Source organism: Protopterus annectens, chromosome 3.part0 (genome assembly GCF_019279795.1).
Source record: "Protopterus annectens isolate FY-2018-M chromosome 3.part0, PAN1.0, whole genome shotgun sequence".
Taxonomy (NCBI): Eukaryota; Metazoa; Chordata; order Ceratodontiformes; family Protopteridae; genus Protopterus; species Protopterus annectens.
The window spans coordinates 805881454-805895523 of record NC_056731.1 but is presented as its reverse complement, the minus strand read 5'-3'; the positions used below and the strand labels follow the sequence as shown (position 1 = coordinate 805895523).

The following is a 14070-nucleotide window of genomic DNA, read 5'->3' as shown; positions in this document are numbered from 1 at the left end:
TTTTTTAAATTTCGAGATTATGATAGTAAACCAGTAAGAATAGATCGAGTAATGAATGAATAGGTGGTTTATTTTTAATAAACTCTGTATTTGTTGATTATATTGTACCCAAGTGGAGTTGTAGCTGCAGTCCAGTCATTTATCTTAGTACCACACAGTTGGTTGACCCCATATTTCCTTGTGCTTATCTCTGAAGTTGCATTATTGTGCTGCTAAGGATACTTGAACCATCTTAAGCAGTTTATTTTTCATTTAATCTTTCTGCAGAGAGGTGCATGTGAAAGGGTATTGTACTCTTGATGGCTTTTATCTTCAGAATTGTCAGTTTGCCATATTCTTGACCAGTAACCAATCCTAGAAGCAGAGTACTTCACTTGATGATTGTCATGATTCCGGTCTCGAATTCTCTACCACAGTTTTGCAGTTATTGGAGCACTTCAAGTTTCCTATAGAGAAAATGCCTGATTTTTTAATATGTGCTCTTGCTTAATTTTGCTGGTACATTTTGCAACAGTAAGTTGAATATAGTCACCATTGTGATGAATAGGCTACATCTATCTACCTTTTTAATTTCATACTTGTCAAAGTTAATGTTTTCCTGTCTGTGAGAAGACAGATAAGTCAGTAGCACAAGTGGACTCCTATTAAAGCTTATTAATTAATCATTAATTAATCATCCCCTTCCGCTGACCGTCTCCCATCCAAATTCCTACAAATAGCCGCAAAAGCCATAGCATACCCAATCTCCATCATTATCAACAGGACTATTACAGAAGGCAAATTCCCCGCACTATGGAAGATATCCCATATTATCCCACTACACAAAGGTGGTCCTTCTACTGAGCTTTCTAACTATCGTCCTATCGCCTTACTTTCCCCTCTAGCTAAGATAATGGATAAATGTGTTCACAAACAATTACTTACTCACCTACTACAAAATAACCTACTTGCAAACTGCCAACATGGCTTTAGGCCATTCCACAGCACATCGACTGCCCTCTTATCCTTTACAGATTCCATAAATAAAAATCGTAACAATAACTCTTTCTCCTCTGACCTATTTATTGACCTGTCTAAAGCCTTTGATATGGTTAACCACAAATCACTACTAGACAAACTAATTGCCCATTCTCTCAACCCTCAAGCTATACAATGGTTTAGGTCATATCTGGAAAATAGACAGCAAGCTGTTCTTTGGCAAAACAATTTATCTTCACTACTACCAGTCAATATCGGAGTACCCCAGGGCTCTATCCTAGGTCTCCTTCTCTTTTCTTTATTTATAAACAATCTACACGACACCATACCACAAGCCACATGTATTCAATACGCTGATGACTCCACCTTAATCTGTACCGCCAAGAACATAGCCACTCTACACTCCCTTACCCAAACTGTTTTTCAAAATGTTGAAAACTTGTTTATGCAACACTGCCTCCTCCTAAATCCCAAAAAAACTAAATTACTGCTTTTCACCCCTACTCATAAATCACCTACTCCATTCCTCTCTTTAACCTCCAACAATGGTACTATCATTACCCCAGATACTACAACCCACCTTCTAGGTGTAACTATTGATAATCGTCTCAGCTTTGACGAACACATCAACTCCACTATAAAGTCTGTTAATAAAAAACTTGGTACCCTCTATAGAATCAAAGCCTTCCTTACCCCTTCTGCTAAGAAAACTATTGCCCAAACACACCTCATTTCTACCCTTTTCTATGCCTCTATCATTTATACTAACCTATCCAAAACTAATCTCTTGAAACTCTCCACCTGTTATAATAGCATAGCTAGATTTATCACAAGCTCCCCCTTTAAAACTCACCACTGCATTAACCTCAAACAACTAGGTTGGCTAGAATTGAAAAAACACATAATCTGTCAACAATTACTCATCACACAAAAGATCCTATACCACCCTAACAACACCCCTATCCTTACTAATCTAATTACACCATATACAAATCTTTCCACACTACGTTCTGCTAATAAGCTTCTAGTTTCCTCTAAAAAAGCTAAAAACAAAGCTGGGGATTCTCTCTTTTCAAACACTGCAGGAAAAATCTGGAACCAGCTTCCCTCAGAATTATCTTCCCTTGCATCTACTTCTCTTTTTAAAAAACACCTAAAAGAATATCTAAAAACTCATTGGCTTTGTCCATGCACTAACCCTGACGGACATTGGTCTCTCAACTTTTATTTTTTAATTACTCCTTTTCCCTAACTATCCAATTCATATTACTTCTCCTTCTTTGAATGATGTATACACCATTTGTCCTCTCCTCCCTACCTGAGACTTGCACATACCTTCTAGAATAATCAGTTAGTAGAGTCTCTATTAAACTTGCTATAATTTGAAATGTATTTTTATTTACTCCTTTAGACTATTCTACTCTCTATGATAGCTATATATGTTTATAAATTAACTGTTGTAGTTCAATAATGTATCATGAATTCTCTTTTTAAGACTAATACTAAATTATTCTGTAATCCTTCTTATGCCCATACATTGTTAACGTTCGAACCGTTCATGCTTGGAGCTTTTCTCCCCGGGCCTCTACTGAAAATGAACATATATCCAGCTAGACTAGCCCGGTTAACAAATGTAAAATAAATAAATAAATAAATTTAGCTGGAAATATTGACAGCCTTATGTGTGTTTTAGCAAATTCTAACTGGAACAGATAAACTCATGCTTAAAAAATGTCATATGTATTGTATCCAGTAGTTGTGAAACAGGTCATATCATTAAATATTGCCCTTATTCCCCTTCCTAATATTTTGGAGAGAATGGTTAATAAGTAGCTTGCCGCCCACATAGAAGTCCACACTACTCATGAGTTACTTAAGAGGCATAGTTCTGAGACTGTTGTGTTTGTATTTCTAATAATACACCTAACAACTTAATATCAGGTGACAAATTACCCCTTCATAACCAAAGGTGGGACAATGAATATACAATGAACGTACTAAAAAGGTAATTTCCCCAAAGCTTAGAAAAGTGAGGAAAAAACATGGAAGTTTGGTGAACATAATGCTACTTATTGCCAGTGAAAAGCACAACCTCAATGAATCACGCAAACAATAATAGTGTGACGTCAAACTAAAAGAAGTTGATAAACCAGCAGAATTTAATGTCCAAAATAAATTGTGTTTTGGACATTATATTCTGCTGGATCATTTTCATATTCTAGCTTGGTGTCCTGAAGAATTTTTGCAACTTATTACCATGCTATTTTATTGTCCTCTTTCACTTAGGCAAACAGAGAGAGACAGACACACACACACACACACACACACACACACACACACACACACACACACACACACACACACACACACACACACACACTGAGAACAGATGTAGTGCAGTTACATTTTTATTTATACATATTTTATTTCTTGCTATATTTATCTTATATTTTCTTGTTTATTTACCAAGTAAGTGGACTGGTCCCCTGATCCTTTTTCGCTTGAAATCCTGGCTTATATAGTGTACATAGAAAACTAAATTCAGGAGCACCTTCTTTCTCCAAACACATCAAATAATTGTAGAAAGAGAAGAAAGGATATAGTTCATCAGTGTGCTTCATGAACCAGAATTCAAAATAGACTGCTTATTAGTTAAAAGCATTTGGAAGTTAAGGTTCTGGTCAAAGTCCTAGAGCACATAACTTAAATGTGCATGCTTTAGCTTAGGAATTAAGCCTTGTCCTTGAGGGTCAGTGCTTACGTGACAGAGAATACTACAGCATGTTACTGTAGTAATAATTTCTTTCATTTGACAACATTCAGACATCCTGGGTGTAGCAGTTGCCTTGTGGAGGTGGGAAGGTAGGTTATGTATACAGGCAAGGTGTAGTATACTTAATTATAACAAGTTTTTACAAATGCAACATTCTCTTTAAGGCCATTTTCCACCAGAAAGTTTTTTGCATTTACTGTAGGCGGTACTTAGGGTTTACAAAACCATGTCTGTGTTAGCAGACATGTGCCTCTCATGGCAGCCACAGTATTTCTTATTCCTTTTGCCATGTTATCACTTGAGTCTTTCATGGGACCTTGAGAGTTCAGTGGAGTTAGTCTTCAGAAATGATGTTGGGACTAGACAAAGGATTCTGTGATGCGTTGAAGATACCTCAAATGTTTGCTGTTTGTCTGAAACCTTTCTCTGGACAGACGATCGACCATTCAAAATTCCTCCTGTCACCTCAAGCCTATGGTTCATAGTCATTTACTAGGTTAATGATCACAAGGACCTTTTTAAGCCTAGCCATGCATCCCAAATCTCGGGTTCATGACTTCCACCGTTCCCATGCTGCCTGTCACCAGGCTGCATACGAGGAAGCTCCAGTGGTACCGCAAATCAATGTCAGCATTGCTTCCGTCGTCTTCCCAGTAGCTTCCTTTCCCTGTGTCAGGATTGAGCTTCAATGGTGGATTCATCATCTTTCACGCAACCCATGGCTTTCCTTTTCAAGCTATTTCCAACTCAGGAGCTCTTCACAGACACCTTAGAAAGGGGGTGGTGTGCCTCCTGTGGCCTTCTGAATGTTCAGGGTTTCTTTTCTCCTCGTCAGAGGTCAGACCACATTAATATAAAGGAAATGAGGGCTCTTATTCTTTGCTCTTTAGGCTTTTCATCCCCTGTTTCATCCCTCGCCCTCAGAGTTTTCACTGAGAATACCACCAGTGATGTACATGTCAAAAAGCAAGGGGCATGAGATCTTACCTCCTTTGCAGACTAGCTCGTCAGGTCTGGGTCTAGCTGTCCACTATCAAGTGTCTGTTCAGGCAGTTTACATTCCCTCTGTGCACAATTTAGTGGCAGACTCTGAGCAGGTCCAGCACACAAGCTCACAAATGGATGCTTCACAGAGATGTGTTCCTGGACATTATCCATCGGTATGGTATCTGTCAAGTAGATCTTTTTATTTTTATTTATTTATTGTCATTTGTTAACCGGATTGGTCCAACTGAGCCAGTTGCCCATTTTCAGTGGAGACCCAAGGAGAAAGGCTCCAATTACAATTAAAGTCATTCCAAAAAGAAGTTACATGTCAAAAAGGAATTTATAAACACAAGATCTTAACACAATTACATTGTTTTGTACATGTTTTTGTATAAATGAATTTATGTACAGTATCTATATAATGGTGTGGAAGCTATGAGAAAAAAGGAATTATTTACACAATAGAGGGAGTAGGAAAACGTTTTCCAAGTAAGAGGTGCAAGAGGAGAAGAAAGAGAAAAGATGGGGTGGTTATAAGGAAGAGGTATAAAGAATCAGGTTGGAGCTAGATAGAGACAGGGCCAGGTGTTCTGAGTGTAGTGCTTGAGTACTAGTTTGAAATGGGACTTATGGGGGATACTTCTTATATTGTAAGGAAGGGAGTTCCAGGAGTAAGAAACTGAGTATTTATATAATGAATTGCCAGTGTTTTTAGATGGTTTGTATATGTCCAGCAGATGTTTGTCTAATGAGCAAAGTTGACGTCGGGATTTATATTGTGATACAATAGTAGAGATAGATGGGCAGGATGTAGGGTTATAAAGAATTGAGTGTATTATAATCAGTTGTGGAAGGAGAAGTTGTTTTGGGAATTCGGGCCATTGCAAGGATTTAAGGGCAAGGCACTGATGGGATTTATAGGAGAGGTTAACAGCATTTAGCTATTTTATTTTAGGCTTGCTCTAGTTTGCTGAGAAGAGAAGACTGAAGGTTAGTGAGGACTGGGGTTGCATACAGAAGACTGGGTAAGAGGAGAGAGAAGGGGCTAGGGTGGGTTTAGCAGAGTTGAAAAGAAGTTTATGATTTCGGTATAACAGGCCAAGTTTTTGGTGGGTTTTTTTTATGCATAGATTGATCTGTATGTCAAATTTTAGTTCATTGTCGATGGCAATATCAAGTAATTTGGTGTGTGGTTCAGGTCTGATGATGGTGTTGTTGAGGGGGTAATGAAGAAAGAGAATTTATATTGTGCAATGTTTTTAGGAAGGAATAGCAAAAGTTTTGTTTTTGGGGGGTTTAATATCAATTGATTATCAGTGAGCCAGGACACAATTGAAATGAACGTGTCTTGGTATGAGAAAGGAGTTCAGGGATGGTGTTGGCCATGGTTATGTGAGTGGAGACATCAGCATATTCATTTTATTTATTTATTTATTTTATTTTACATTTGTTGACCGGGCTAGTCCAGCTGGATAATTTCCATTTTCAGTGGAGGCCCGGGGAGAAAAGCTCCATCGATTAAAATAAGGTTATAGAGATTAAACAAATACAATAAATGTGAGAAACTAAAACAATGGGTAACAATGAATACATATTAGTTTAGATAAAGTAATACAAAACATAATTTACTATCTACATACTATTGTGTGAGAATAGTGTAATTACTCATTTTAAAATGTCTAACAGACAAAAAAAAATTTTTTTTTTTTTGAGAGCAATAGAAATAGTACAGTCATACAGTTGTAATGTCATTTGTGTTGACAGAGAAAGATAGTTTTGAGATAAGAAATTCTGATAGTAAAAAGTATAAAATAGATTAGTCAGGGTTGGTACAAGAGCAAAGCCAGAAGTTGGTCAGATGTAAATAAAGTTGTTTTTTAAAAAGATGTAAGGAGCCAAGAGCAGTAATGTGTGAGGGGAGGTTATTCCATATTTTGCCTACAGAGTTGGAGAAAAGGCAGTTACCTGCAGAATTTGTGATCCTGGTTGTGTTGACTTGTAGTTTTTCGGCGGAGCGCAGTTGTTTCAAGTTATTATAGGGGGTCAAGGGTTGAAAGTTTAGTAGCAGAGTGTAAGTTGTTAGTAAAGATATTGAACAAGACAGGTCCCAGGATAGAGACTTGTCTTGATGGGCAGAAAAGGAGAGGTGATGGTTTGCCAGAGTATAGATTGAAGTCTGTTAGATAATAAGGATATTGAGAGAGGAGAGAGATGAAGGCTTGAAAGTTTAGAGTGGAAGACTGTATCGAAGGCTTTGGAGAGATCAAGGAAAAGACAGGAGAGGAGTAGGTTGTTGTCATGGACTTCTGCCTCTGTTTGGGTGAATGAGAGAAGTGCTGTGGTGTGGTCTAAAGCCATGTTGGTTGAGAGTTAGATTATTTTCAAGCAAGTGTTTGAGTAGCTGAGAGTGAATGCATTTTTCAAGTATCTTGGAAAGTGAGAATAGTATAGCTATGGGACGAGAGTTTGAGTGGTCAGTGGAGTTACTTCCCTTGTGGAGTGGGATTTTGTAAAAGGATTTCCATATGTGGATGGGGATGAGAGCTTCAGTGATAGAGCGATTAATAAGGATAGAAATGGTAGGCAATAGAGCTGGCTACAATTTTAAGGAAGTGGGGAGGTAGATTGTCAACAGAGGGTGAGCAGGGTTTGAGTTTGTTCAATTGGGATTTAATAAGGGAAATGGGAATGGGTTGTAAGGAGAAAGTATTAGAGGAAGATGGACTGTGAGGTGGGGGCAGAGAAGAGGGATTGGAACTGGATTGAGTTAGACTTTAAATTGTGTCTGTGAACCAGTTGTTTAATAGGGTAGCAGTTTCTGTGGCGGTATTGAGAAGGAAGGGGTTGGGGGTAGGAGGGATACAAGGGTGGAAAATCTTATTAACAGTGGACCAAAATTTCTTGGGGTTAGTATGTGCGCTGGAGTATTTGGAAGCAAAAAATGATTTTGTTATCTTTGATAAGCTTTTTACATGTGTTTCTGAGTTCTTTCTAAGATTGGAGTTGTGCTGGTGTTTATTTTTTACCCAGGTTTTCCAAGCAATATCCCTCTGCCCCATGATAGAGCATGTTTGCTTAGTGAGCCAGGGAGCAGTTACATTTCACCCTGACGTTTCTGGACGGGCCATGTTGTTCACTATATCTAGGAATATCTTGTTGAATGCAGTAACAGCATCATTTAGGGGGAGGTTATAAAGGAAGGTCCAGTTTATTTTGGCAAGTGTGGAGTTAAATTTGTCTGTGTCAAACTGAGTCAGGTAGAGGTGATGTTTGGGTGTCTCTTGGGAGTATCTGTGGATATAGATATGGAAATGGTCCCTCAGGGAGTTGGGAAGTATGCCAGAGTTGTGATAGATACAAGGATCAGAAATAAGGATCCAGTCTAAGATGGAGCCAGAGGTAGAGTTATTGTTAGTTCTGGTGGAGGAAGTTACAAGTTGTTGGAAGCCATATAGATTGAGGGCATGAGTAGAGGAAGAGAAGGAGAGTGAAGACCAATCAATATTAACATCACCAAGTATAGTTTTTTTCGTAGGGAATGTTTAGGGTGAGCCATTATAGAAAGTTTTCAAGAATAGGGGATGTAAATGGATACAATGGCAATTTTTTTTTGGGGGGGGGTGAGGTGACAGTTAACAATGAGTATTTCCATCGGAGTGAAGCAAGGTAAGGAGGTAGAGAGTGGAGAGATATTAAGTTGGTTGGAGTAGAGGATAGCAGCACCTCCACCTCACCTGTTTGCTTTATCTGCTTGATAGATATTGTAGCCTGGGGGTAAGATTTCAGAGTTAGAGATGTGAGGCTTTAACCAAGTTTGAGAGGGTAAGATATGGGGAGAGTTAAGGTGGATCTAGGAGTGCAGTTATGTAGTTTTGTTTACCATACTTTGGATGTTGACAGAGAAAATAGTTATGGATTTAAGGTGGGGTGAATATGGATTTCGGAAGAAGACTGTGGGAGTGAGGAGCTGTTAGGGCAGAAATCTTTGGACCTGGGTTGGGATGGATGTCTCCATCCAACAGAAGAGTGTCACAGAAAGAAAGTAGAAAGGAGAGAAGGCCCGCAGTAGGGAAATATCTAGGTTTTGTACAGTTGGAAAGAGATACCTTTGGATAGGTTTTGATGGTAAAGATGTTGGAGGGAAGTAAAAGAAATAGGTGAGGAGAAATTTCTAGTGTGTGAGGGTTATTTTTTGAGTAGTGACAGTAAAAGAGAGTTGGTGCAAGAGTGCGGTACTGAAGTGATGTGTGGTATGAGGTAGATTAAACTAGGAGGAGGAGAAAAGGGGGGTAGTAAGATAGGGGTCATATTGATTGAAGTGACAGGTGAAGAGTATCAGTGAAGGTGTTTTGCCTGTTGAATAGAAAAATTGGGAAACAAGTGAGTTGTTAATTGGGATAGGCAGGATTAATAGAGGTAGAGTGCAGGAGGTGGTGTAGAGTGCAAAGGGGGAAGGGTATTGAAATAGGAGGGGTAGTAATTAATTGGAGAGGAGGAGAAATGGTGATTGGAGAGGAGGGGTAATTGGGTTGCTCAGGGGATTGGTCTGAGTGTGGTGAGGGTAGGATGTGCAGTGTATAAATCCAATGAAAGTGGAGGTGGGTGGGAATCGGGGTAGGGTAGAGAAGTGGCATGAGCCCGAGCTTAGCAAGGGCGAACTGAGTAGGGTTAGCGCAACAGGGACCAAGACAAGATGATCAAAAAAAATCAGGTAGGTTGGGGAGAGCTACCTGTGAGGGGAGGTGAATACCAGAGCAGTGCAGGGGGGCTAATCAGGTCTAAAGTAAGGAAACTTTTCAGTATACTAATGTTCAGCCACTTTTTGAACCCAAGAAAAGGCTGTTATTTAGCTACGGTGTGTTTGCAGCTGTATACTAAAACGAAGGCTATTTTGTTTGTCTGAGGTGTGTTACACAGCTTTATGTTAAAGGGGAAGGGTTGTTGTTTGTAGCTAAGGAGTAAATACTGTTGGGCGAGTGGGTAGCATAGGGTGCTAAAGCACCCAAATCAGGTAGAAAGATTAAAAGCCCAAATAATATAGATACAGCTTCAGGAGGTTTGCAAAGCTGAAAAATAAAATAACCCTGGGTAATACTGCCACCTAGTGGCAAAATGGGTGCATTATTGCAGCGATAGAGGTAAAATAACCTTGGGGGAAAAAAGAAGTCTATGCTAAAGTAATGAGTGGGTAAACAGGACGTTTATGGGGGGTGGGTCGGCGTGTGTGCAGGCTACAATAGACAATACAGTTTTACAAAGGTAAATGTTTAAATAACAGTAGACAAACATCTGCACAATAACACTGCAAGGGAGGACTTTCAGGTCCAAAGTGGTAGATGAGCTAGTGTTCCTCAGAGCTCAAATGCGGAACCTATTGCGGGAGGAGGAAAATGTTTTCAAAAAAAGCAGGGGAGATGCTGTAATAAGAAAAGATAGAGCCAGCATTAGTGCAAGAAATGGCCAGCAAGTAAAGCCGACAGAGTTCTGCGGCTATAATAGGCAGGGACTGAGGCTAGACATTTAAAGTGTGATATGGTGGTATCGGGAAGAGAAACAGGTAAAAAATATACTAAAAAGAGATTGTGGAAAGAGAGTCTTAGGAGAGATAGAAGTAGGTAGGGGATAGGTAAATAAAGATAAGAGAACAAGTAGACTGAGGCTAGATAGAGGGATATTAAAACACTGTGTTATGAGAGACGACAGGAGAGTAAGAGTGGGTAAAGAGAAGAGGAGATATAAGAGGTAGTTTGCTAGTACATTACAAGCAATGCACATATATTCCTGATCAGGCAATGCAACAAATAAATGGTAGACATTAAGCAACTACAGACGCGCGAGCATCTCTATAACAAGCAAGAATATGAACACAGCTAATGCTTGCTGTAGCAAATGCAAAGAAATAGTCAAAAAGGCATCAGTTGCCATTCAAACAGTAGTACAGGTTGAGTATGTTACAGCAACAACAGTAATGTACGTTTCCCATACAAGTTTCATTAACTTTATCTAGCAATGTTGTAAAGTAGCTGGAAGCCTTTTAAATGATATGGAGTCACTCTAACACTGTAAATAGTAATATTAAATAAATAGCATAAAATATGGCACAGTTATAATAATAGACTGTAAAAGTAATTAAACCATATAACTTGCTGGCATGCACACAGCACTGAGATAAAAGGAAACAAGTTCACGGGGGAGAAGAAATAAGATTTAAAAATGGCACCAGACAGTGGTAACCCCTATTAGTAGATTTCCAATTAAGGTGGGATGGGATAACACAGCCTAGGTAACAGTAAGCAAGGGATAGAGAAAAGGGGGGAGGGGAGGGAATACAGGGTCAATAGGATATCCAAGAATAACAGGTTTAGACCTGTGAGCTGTGACGTTCCCGACAGGGAGCAGGACAAGATGACCAAAAAAAAAAACAATCATGTAGGTCGTGGGGGGGGGGGGGGCTAGCTGTGAGGGGGAGTTGAATACCAGAGCAGTGCAGGGTGCTAATCCGGTCTAAAGTAAGGAAACATTTCAGTATACTAATGTTCAACCACTTTTTGAACCAAGAAAAGGGTGTTATTTAGTTATGGTTTGTCTGCTGTATACTAAAAGGAAGGCTATTTTGTTTGTCTAAGGTGTGTTGCATAGCTTTCTGTTAAAGGGAAGGGCTGTTGTTTGTAGCTAAGGGGTAAATACTGTTGGGCAAGCAGTTAACATAGGGTGCTTAAGCACCCGAATCAGGTAGAAAGATTAAAAACCCAAATAATATAGATACAGCTTTAGGAGGTTTGCAAAGCTGAAAAGTAAATGTCTCCACTCTGAACAGACAACTTTCTCTATTCTGTTCCAGAGTCTCAAGTCCTCTGGCTTGGAAAGTGGATGCCCTGTGTTTTCCTTCGAAGGGGATGTTTCTGTACACCCACCCTCCCCTTCCTGCATTACCTCAAGTCCTGCCCAAAATCAGACTCCCAAAATCTTGCTAGTGACTCCCTTTTGGCCCAGACAGCATTGGTTCCCCTTTCTTTCTTACTTGGCCAGGGGCAATCACCACATTACCCCACCAGGTGGATCTTCTCAGACAAGACAAGGGAACTCTTATACATTCTTACTTGTCCACTCTTCAGTTGCCACTGTGGGTGATAGGGTTTTGATCCCTTTCAGGCACGTCTTTTCTTAAGACATGCTTTGGGTTCTGCAGGAGGCTAGGAAACTCACTGCCAGGAAAGCATGTATGTCCAAATGGAAGATGTTTTCTATTTGTTGCCCCTCTTACCATCAGGATCCCATATCTGTGGAAGTCCCTCTGATTCTCATTTATTTGTGTGATCTGCTCCATACTGGGTTGGCATATCTTTCAGTTAAAGCCCACCTGTCAGCAATTTCTGCTTGTTTGCCCTTGACTCCTCCTCTTGCCTCTAGATTTGAGATCAAGTAATTTCTTAAAGGGGTCCTTCATTTCAGGCCTCCCAGGAAGCCTATTCCACCTTTGTGGAACCTCAGTTTTGTACTCCTTTTGAGCCTGCTTCTTCAACTTCCTTACAACATTGTACTTGGACAACTGTTCTTCCTTTGGCTCTCACTTCAACCAAGAAAATGTCTGAACTTCATGCTCTCATGGCTATTCCTCCTTTCTTAGTTTTCCACAGAGACAGGATGTCACTTCATACTAATATTTTATGCCCAAGGTGGTCAAGGAGTTGTCCATTAATCAGTCTGTTCATCTTCATTCCCTTTTTTTCTTTGTTTATACTTCTGAGTGTCGGTGAGAAGGTTCTTCACACCTTGGATTTGCATAGACAGCTCAGATATTATTTGGATAAAACTAAAGATGTTAAGTTGTCTATCTCGCCTTCATTCTTGCTGGATGGGTTCGGAGCCGACCTCGGCTCCGACTCGGCCACTCTAAAAGCTCGAGAGTTGGTTCCACCGGCTCGAGGCTGCCCCTATATCCCACAATGCTAGGCGTGAATTACCTCAGATCTCGTTTGCCGCTACAGCGATCGAGGTGTTTTCTACCGGCTCCAGGTTAGTTTAAATTAGATTAGTCTAATAACCTTTAAACTTACTCTAGCTTAGTTTATCCCCTTTTGTTACCTTTAGTGTAGTGGATATTTATCCCTTCTACCATCTTATCCAGCCCCTTTTTTTCAAGAACTAATAAGTTCTTTCCTTAGGCCTTCGGGCCCTTCCTTCCCTCAGTGTGTGTATGTGTTTTTGATAGGAGTTTTATATCCTTAACTTAACTTACTTTTCAGAAGTTTTGTTTTAAAGTAATCTTACTTAGATTTTTCTGACAGTGTAATCTGTGTGTGTGTGTTATTGTGTGTGGTTACACTTCGGTTCCTTGAAAATGTCCAAGGATTCAAAGGTCTCAGGCTTCAAGAAGTGTGACTCGTGCTGTCAGAAAATGTCTCTGACAGACTGTCACACTTCTTGTGTGTACTGCCTGGGACCTTTACACCTGCAGGACTCTTGTGCTGTATGCCATGGCTTCAGCCCTAGAGTCCTGCAGGAAAGAAAAAACAAACTCATATTAAGGGGTTTGCTTAAGCCTGAAGGTTCCCTATCTGCTACCTCGGGAAAACCTTCCAAGGCTTCCAAGACCTCGACTCCAGCTTCTGAGTCGAGGCCTAAGGCTTCGAAGCCTGCTGCTACATCGGCTCGGGCTGGAGCCGATGAGTCTTTGACTACAGTGTCTGTGGTTCCCTCGGCTCCGGCCGGAGCCGAGGCATTAGAGATTCCTGGGTCGGCTCCGATCAGACCATCAGAGCCGACATCTAGAAAGAGATAGAGGTCACCATCCCTTGGCTCCGTTCATTCGGCTCCAGCGTCTCCCTTGCTGTCTGAACGGAGCCACAGATCTCACTCCTCCAGGTCATCGAGGCTCTCGGATCATGACCTCCAGAGGGTAGTGAGTCGACTTTTAAAGTCCGAGGCACTGGCCCAAATGCTTCAGAGCCCGACTCATCAGTCGATGCCTCAACTTATTCCTATAAATATTCCTCCTCCGACTCCTTTGAGCTCGGAGCCGGGGCGTCTCGGAACCGAGACTGTGGTAACGTCAGAGCCGATACATTTGTCTTCGGCTCCGTCGTCGGCTCCGATTTCTTCTTTTGAAGAATCTCGGCGCCGGACTTCCCTCGTCGGCTCCGAGGGGGTGAGTGGCATCGGACCCTTGTCCAAACCCCCCTCTCCCTCTCGGTGCTTCGGCTCCGACATCGGCCTCAGAGCCATCTCTGTCGGTGCCGAGGGAGGTTCTCAGCTTCTCGGAGCGGGGACCTCTGGCTCTGCCAGACAGGGGTGCATTCGAGGTCATGCGGAGTGTGTTGGAACCTTGTTCG

General features: G+C 40.8%; 1 protein-coding gene across 2 annotated transcripts in view; it reads left to right on the top strand.

The window, feature by feature from the left end:
• Positions 1-14070, top strand: part of LOC122796566 (F-box/LRR-repeat protein 2-like) — a 1765375-nt gene that overhangs the window by 1503375 nt on the left and 247930 nt on the right. The window lies entirely within an intron of this gene.